Source organism: Belonocnema kinseyi, chromosome 4 (assembly GCF_010883055.1).
Source record: "Belonocnema kinseyi isolate 2016_QV_RU_SX_M_011 chromosome 4, B_treatae_v1, whole genome shotgun sequence".
Lineage (NCBI taxonomy): Eukaryota > Metazoa > Arthropoda > Insecta > Hymenoptera > Cynipidae > Belonocnema > Belonocnema kinseyi.
The window spans coordinates 115,158,875-115,166,789 of record NC_046660.1 but is presented as its reverse complement, the minus strand read 5'-3'; the positions used below and the strand labels follow the sequence as shown (position 1 = coordinate 115,166,789).

Here is a 7,915-nt window from a genome sequence, read left to right as displayed (position 1 = left end):
AAATTTAACTATTTGGTTGAAAGTTTAACTCTTTGATTAAAAGCTCATATTTTTCGCTTAAAAAATTCAACTTTTTGTAGATAATTCGTCTTTTTGACTTTAAAATTAATAATTACGTTGCAAATTCCTGTATTTTGTTTAAAATTTGTCTTTTTTGTAGATCATTAATTTTCTTGGTCGAAAATTCATCTGATTGGTTGAAAATTTAACAACTTTGTTTAAAATAAATTTTTGTTGTTAAAAATTATTTATCTTTATCTAAAAATGTAACTATTATATGATTGATTAAAAATTAATCGTATACATATATTGGTTAAGTTGGAAAATCGTTTTTTTTTTTTTATAGAACATTAATCTTCTTCGTCAAAAATTCACCTTTTCCCTTGAAAATTTAACAATTTTGTTGAAAATTCGTTTTTTTTTCTTGTTCAATTCAATTTTTTAGCACAGTTTTAATCTGAAAATTGAACTATTCCATTTTTGGTTGAAACTTTATCCTGTACATTGTATTAGTTAAAACACCAATTATTTGATAGAAAATTAGTTTATTTTGTTAAAAAATGAACTTTTGGGTAGAAAATTGATTTATTTTGTTAATTAGGTTTTTTTCCTAAAATTAAAAAAACTGCAAAATAAAAAAAATGCCTTAAAATCGTCCTGATTCTTTTTTTTTTTAATTTTTAAAATCTTTTCAAATACTCACTTAAAATTAATTTTTCAAAATAAAAAATCATTTTCAATTTCCTTAGCAATCACAAAAATTTTTGTTATTCTTTTTAAATATTTTACAATTCTCAAAAAGCTTAATTTTTTTAAATCTGCTAAAATCTAGATCGTGTTTCAAATTATTTGAAATAATTTTAAGTTTTAAATTAATTTTGAATATTTAAAAAAATTAAAATTGTAGCGTTCGAACTTAAAATTTAGCTCATTACAAATTTAAAAATTCAAGGGTTTCTATTTCGAACCATTCTGTTCAAATTTGTATAGTTTTTAACAGTTGTTTGTAATGGATTGTTTTAAATGAAAAGTCAAATATTTCTGATAATTAACGAAATATTCTTTTTTTAATTAAAAAATTTTTAATTGAATGGGTTAAAAATAAGATTTTTTTTTATTGAAATAATATTTGAAGTCATTATTGAAAATAATTTTATAAACTAATATCTATTAATTCTTTAATTTTGAACGGATTGAAAATCAACTTGTAAAATCAATTATTTTGCAATTTTTAATACCTTAAATTAAATTTAAAACATTTTATTTTAAAATTATTTCAATTTAAAAAAATCACAATTGAAAACAAATAAAATAATTTTCTATCAAATAATTGGTGTTTTAACTAATACAAAGTACAGGATAAAGATTCAACTGAAAATTGAAATGAACAAGAAAAAATAACGAATTTTCAACAAAATTGTTAAGTTTTCAAGGGAAAAGGTGAATTTTTTACCAAGAAGATTAATGTTCTGCAAAAATAAAAAAAGGATTTTCAAACTTAACCAATATATACGATTAATTTTTAATCAATCCTATAATCGTTACATTTACAGATAAAGATAAATAATTTTTAACAGAAAAAATTAATTTTAAACAAAGTTGTTTAATTTTTAATTAATCAGATGAATTTTCGACCAAGAAAATTAGGGATCTACAAAAAAAGACAAATTTTAAACAAAATACATGAATTTTTAACGAAATTATTTAATTTTAAAGTCAAAAAGACGAATTATCTACAAAAAGTTGAATTCTTTAAGCGAAAAATATGAGTTTTCAATCAAAGATTTAAACTTGTAATCAAATTGTTGAATTTTCAACCATAACTAAAAAACCTTGTTAAAAAAAACGTATTTTTTTACAATGTTAATGAAATAATCGACTTTTAAACCCAAGAAGAGGTACAGTTGATATTTCAACCAAACAATTGAATTTTTGATCCAAAACGATACATTTTCAACCAAAAAGATTCAATTTCTACCAAACAAGGTTAATTTTCAACAAAATACATGAACTTTCCTCGAAGTTATTTAATTTTAAAGTCAAAAAGAGTATTATCTACAAAAAGCTGAATTTTTAATCCAATTTGAAGGCAAATAGTTGAATTTTCAACTATAATTATGAATCCTTAATAAAAAAGACTTAATTTTTTTACTAAGTAGTTCAACTTTAAGTCAATAATCGAATTTTCCACCCAAAAATTATGAATTATGAATTATGAAAACTACTTTGCATCCCAAAAATATTTATAGTTGATAATTCAACCGAAAATTGTAATTTTTAATTAAAAAGTATAAATTTTCCATAAGCAATTTAATTTCGACAAAGAAAGACGAATTTTTAACGAAATACATGATTTTTTAACCAAAAATTGTATAGATTAATTGTTAGTTTCAAAAATGTATTTTCAACGTAAGAGATGAACCTTCAAATAAAAAAATAAAAATTTTAACAAAGTAGTTGAACTTTTGATAGAAAAGGGGACTTTTTACAAAATAGTTACATTTTTAACAAAATAATTAATTTTTTTAGCAAATAATTGAGTTTTTATGCAAGCGAGATGAATTCAAAAATCGCCAATTTCTTTAATTTCCTTCAAATGTGGATCAAGATATAAATAAGACTATTATAATATAACATAATTATAATATCATTATTAATATATGTATATATTTATATATATAATAGTATTAATATTTATATAATTTATTTTTTACTTGAAATAACATAACCTCAAAATATACGCATATAAAGAGGCGCGCGAAGTATTCAAATCATGAGAATCGCCAGTATCGAAATCTGGAAATATTAAAATCCCAATCTCTTCATTTTATTTCAAAGCAGATAGAGATATATATATATATATAGAACCGCCGAAGTGATATAGAAGCGCAACTCAGTCATTTACATCGTCTCCTACTATATTCACACGGACATAGCCCTGTCATAGTATTGGACCACATCTCGTTTCAGATCTGGGATCACTGATATCCACTAGATGGTAAATTTTATTTCTGTTAATTCTTACTCTAGAATCAACATGACTTTCTTTAATTAGGTTAAGATCGCATCCCGTATCGATCATTGAAAGGGCTGAGCCTTTTGAAAAAGAAAAATTATCTAATCTTATTGTGGGGTTTCTACTTTTGTAGGAGTTTTCTGAGATTCTGAGGACAACGCGTTTGTGGGACTCTGGGTCAGTGCGAGAGTCGGTCGAGTCCGAACTCGGTTTCTCCCTTGGTAGTTTAAATGATTATCGGTTGAAAATCTGGGCCTTTTAGCACCCCTTTGTCTTTCTTGTTCGTGCCTTGCCTTGAGCCTGCACCCTGAAACTGTGTGATTGGAATATGAACAGTATGTGCCACCGCCTTCGTCTTTATAATTATTATAATTATTACCATTATAAGGCCTATTATTTTTTGGACAATCTCGTCTAATGTGGCCAAATTCGTAACACCCCTAACACTCAATTTGTGACAGCGATTGTCCGCGATTTGGCCCAGGGCGCTCGTTATTATTTTGAATATGAGCAACTCTTTTAAGTGGGACAGACTTGAATTCTAAACTATCTATACTATTTGAATTTATTTTAGGTACAATTATATTTTTTCCAGAATGGACCTTGTCCCAACTTTTAAATTCCATATCCGCTTCTACAGCCATTTCTACTGCTTCTTCTAATGATACTGAGTTTTTATTCTTTATAAAAGAAAGGGTTTTCATATCTAACCCTCTCATAAAACTTTTAATCGCACTTTCACGATATTCTTGGCTTCTTTCAATGCCTTTTTCATCAGGATAGCGTTTCATAACCTGTACGATGATTTTATCTAATATTTCATTAACACGACTTCCATATGCTATCACACTTTCACCCAAATTTCTTGTAATTGTCGATAGATCATGTGTGAGCTAGGCAGAGTCGGCTCGCGGGGCATAGAGGCGATTTAAAATTTGTAACAATTCATCGAGATTTAAATCTACTTTATCTTGAATATGGCGTCTCGCATCGCCAGTTATTTTAGTTTTTATTAATATTACAAGATAATTCATTTCATTTCGTTCAATACTAGTTGCAGCAGCTCGACAGTGATTCGCAAACATAATTACAAATATATTACTACCATTAAAATCAGGGATAATATCGCGAGCAAGTCTTAATCCGTCTTTTCTACGATAACAGGAATTATCTCTAGCACCTATATTTCCCGTGTCTGAGTTTGGCGACATACTATCAAGATTTAAACTACCTGTATTTTCGGTGCTGGAAGGTTGTGTAATTTGGGGATTTCCGGGATTCGTTAAATTCAGAACACCAAGGGCGGAGTTCTGATAAAAATTAGGGTGCAAAACAATATATTCTCTGGGCTGGAGAGAGGGCATTTCAAAATTTTGAGTTATAGGGTTCTGAATCGGATTTCGGGAATCGATATTTACATTATTCTGACCGACAGGTGGAATCGATTGTTCGCCATCTACGTTTATTTGTTCGATAACCTGATCGGTGACCGTTGATTGGTCGTTGAGATTCGCACCGTTTATACTCATTATGGTGATTTGATCGCGTTCGATCTAATAAAATTTTTAATAACAAACTTACTACTTAGATGCGAAATTGTGTGTGAGTCGTTACTTGCAAAATAACCTGTTTATAAATATTTGGTAGACTTGATGAGTAGGATGAATTTCTTGGCTGATGTACGATGAACAGCTATGTTGTTGATGTCCGCGTGGATCTCAGCCACGTGTCGATGCTAATTGGGCCCTTGTCGAATCGGCCAGCTGAAATTTTCCTTCGTTGAGTCCTTGATCTCGTTCAAAATTTGATTGATGATCATTCAGCTTCTTCTAACTTGCTTTATTTTTTGTGATTTAGTGAGGTATATTTAATTCCCTGCCACGGGATCACGTAAGTCACATTAAATCTCTCTATTTTCTGACGTAAAGTTTACGGGAAACCCGTGGCTCAAAAACCCCTGAACACTTCTAAGTAAAATTCAAGTTTGTATTCAGACCTTGATTATTTATTTTATCTTTCTTTTATCATATATTTATTGAAGAAAGATACTCGTTCTTTTTTTTGCCCAGGTTCCAAATATTCTAGCTGCGTGCCAGACTGGGGCTGTTGCGCCTCTTTGGATTCCGCAGGAGCGGACGAGCAGCGGAAGCACCCGTCTCTCAGAGGCGTTCAGATATTTTCGGAGAATGTGTTGGTAGCGCAAATTTCCGAATAAAATTAATAAAATTTCTTCGCCAAGTTGAAGAAACTAATTTTCTTATTTTATTTCCAGGAACAGCAACATCCAACACCGCTGCCACCAAAATTTGTGACGTCCCGACTTGGTTGTCGACAATTTATAATTTAATTTTGATAGTCGATAAGGAAGAATTTAATGTTATCTATGTCGCCGTAAATTTAAAATGTTGTTAAATCCTTTTTCTATTTTGTTCACTATTCGAGTTCGTTGCTGTCTTAGAAGATAAGTTGTTCCCCTGGAAATAAATACAAAGGAAAAAGAAAGGGTTCACACAAATAAAACACTTGTTAATTTCACTTTTGGGAACACTGGTTGTATTTTGCTCGCACAAGTTAGGTTGCAATGAATTAAATTTCGACGAATCACAATTTCACGTGTTATCCATATTTTGAGTCACACACTCACAATGTTTAAACGAGGAACCGAAATTAGTTTTATTATTTTTCTCTTTTTTTATATTTTCGATATTTAATTTTTCAAGATCACAATAATAATTGTGAAAATATGGAAGTGCGAGTTTAAACTCAAGATGGTTTTTGTGGAGGTCCGAAATCGATTTTTTGTCCGAGAGAAAAATGTAGATCTGCCGAAAAAACGGCGCGGAGCTGGTTTTATATGGCTAGGCCACGCCTAGGAAAAATTGGGTTAGCCTGTCATGAATTCTAAAATTGAATTTAGTACAGAACTAAGCCAATCGCAATTTAGGAAGGAAAGTTTGCCCACGCCCGTATTACACAAGAAAACCAGTTTAAAATGATTATGTATGGGAGGGGATAATAGTGCAGAAAAGAAGAGTTTCCAGGAAAAACGATATAAATTTTATTTGGACCACCCTTTGTCAAGTGATTTTTAAAGGGCAATTGGGCAGGTCAATTTTGGCTTGACATTTGGCTTTGAGATGTCGATTTGTTGGGGCGTAAGTGGAGACGTTACCTAAGTCATAAATATTGGAATATGAGCACTGGTGTCAGTTATCTGGTGACTCGATTTCCTGCTGTTGACTACCTGTGTTTTCTAGACAATAGTACCTTTTTTTTGTTCCTTCGATTTATGAGAAAGGGTCTGGGGCCTTCATAAAAAATGCCATAAAAAGGGGGTTCAAGTTACGTTTTATAGCTTAGGGTCTTGGGAAAATGGTCTTTCCAACTTTACGTGCTTGTATCTTAATATCTTCAAAAGTCCTGTGATTTAGATTTCTTTAAGTGTTTACTTAAAGAGATCAAAAAAAAAGGAAAAGGAGAGAGGCAATTTACCTATTTTGGGAATTTGGCTTCTAAGTTTTCACACATCTGGAAATTTATTTCGTGGTAATTTGATTTTAATGCCTTTTCTATTTTGGTAAAAGGTTTTTCTTTTATTTAGGCATAAAGTGTCCTTGCGAACATAAATATTTATGATTATGGGATCCTCTTTTGCTTTCTTTTGCAATTTATGTTTTATTTGTTTAATTTATTCATTGTGTTTTCATTTTACTATTTTCATACCGTTATTTTGTATTTTTGGGGTTTCGGGTTTCATTTCCAGTCCTACGCGATCGGCTTGATTTAAATATTCGGCTTTTATTTTCTTATCGGTTCTGATCCTCAAGTTTTAATTTCAATTTAGCGCTTTTAGAATTTTTAAATATTACCGGTAACGTAAGTCCCTATTTGACTTGAGCATGTATGCTTAAAGCCGCTAAATCGCGCATGCAGTCACTAAGTAGGCTTTAGCCCTGCGTCACACCTGCAAACAAGGTTAGTTCCGGGAGATTAGTTACTATGTTTATTTGTAAGTCCAAAGTTTTTGACCAAAAATATTGTGTAGTTTGGAAGTAACGCTCGGGTGATTTGTAACACACATAACCTCGAAATATACACGCACGTTGTTAGCAATATCAAAAATTTTTTTATAAAAAAAACACCAAAAAAAAGTGTGTGGGGACGTCCGTTAGCATGTTCTATATCATTTCCCAGATTTTGAATGCAAAATATTTCTTATCCTAGGAAAAAAGCCGGGGGAAGCTAACACAGAAAAAATCGATACTATTTCCTAAGCGCTATGCAAATTAATCTCATTTTGCTAAACTAAAACTTTTTTTAATTAACCTACAAAAAAAGTATGTGGGGACGTCCGTTAGCATGTTCGCTATCATTTCCCAATTTTTTAAGACGAAATATTTATTATTCTAGAAAAAAAGCCGGGGGAACCTAAACTAAATTTTATTTACGCAAACATTATTTATCTCTTACTTGCTCCCAGAGCTGCCAGATCGTGGACGAAATTTACCCCCACCATGTCTACCGTTTGGGAGCCACAAAACAGAAGGTGCATGATTACCACTGTGAGTTCGTGTGTAAGCCGAAAATGGACGATTCTACTTCTGTTTTCTGTTGTACGATGATTGCCGTTCTGAAAGCTTCGGAAGACCTCGGTGGTCTGCTATTTATATCTCGATCCCCATTTGAAAGAAATGGAAGAAATTGGCCAATTTAATGTTTCACGTGATTCTTCATTTCATGCATGAGTCGATTTTGAGGTTATGTTTTCAGGTTTATATAGTATGAATATTATTACTACTATATATACGAGGGTAGTTCAATAAGTCCTTAGAATGACCAACAGATGGCGCGCGAATCGCTCCAAATCATCTGTTTTCAGTCAGCACCACTCCCGACTAG

At 30.9% G+C, this 7,915-nt stretch overlaps 1 long non-coding RNA gene across 1 annotated transcript in view; it reads right to left on the bottom strand.

Annotated features, from left to right (window-relative positions):
• Window positions 1-4,704, bottom strand: part of LOC117171555 — a 19,206-nt gene extending 14,502 nt beyond the window's left edge. The window contains exon 1 of the long non-coding RNA XR_004466904.1: window positions 4,643-4,704. This is a non-coding gene — a long non-coding RNA (uncharacterized LOC117171555). The remainder of the gene's footprint in view (window positions 1-4,642) is intronic.
• Between the last annotated feature and the right edge of the window lie 3,211 nt (window positions 4,705-7,915).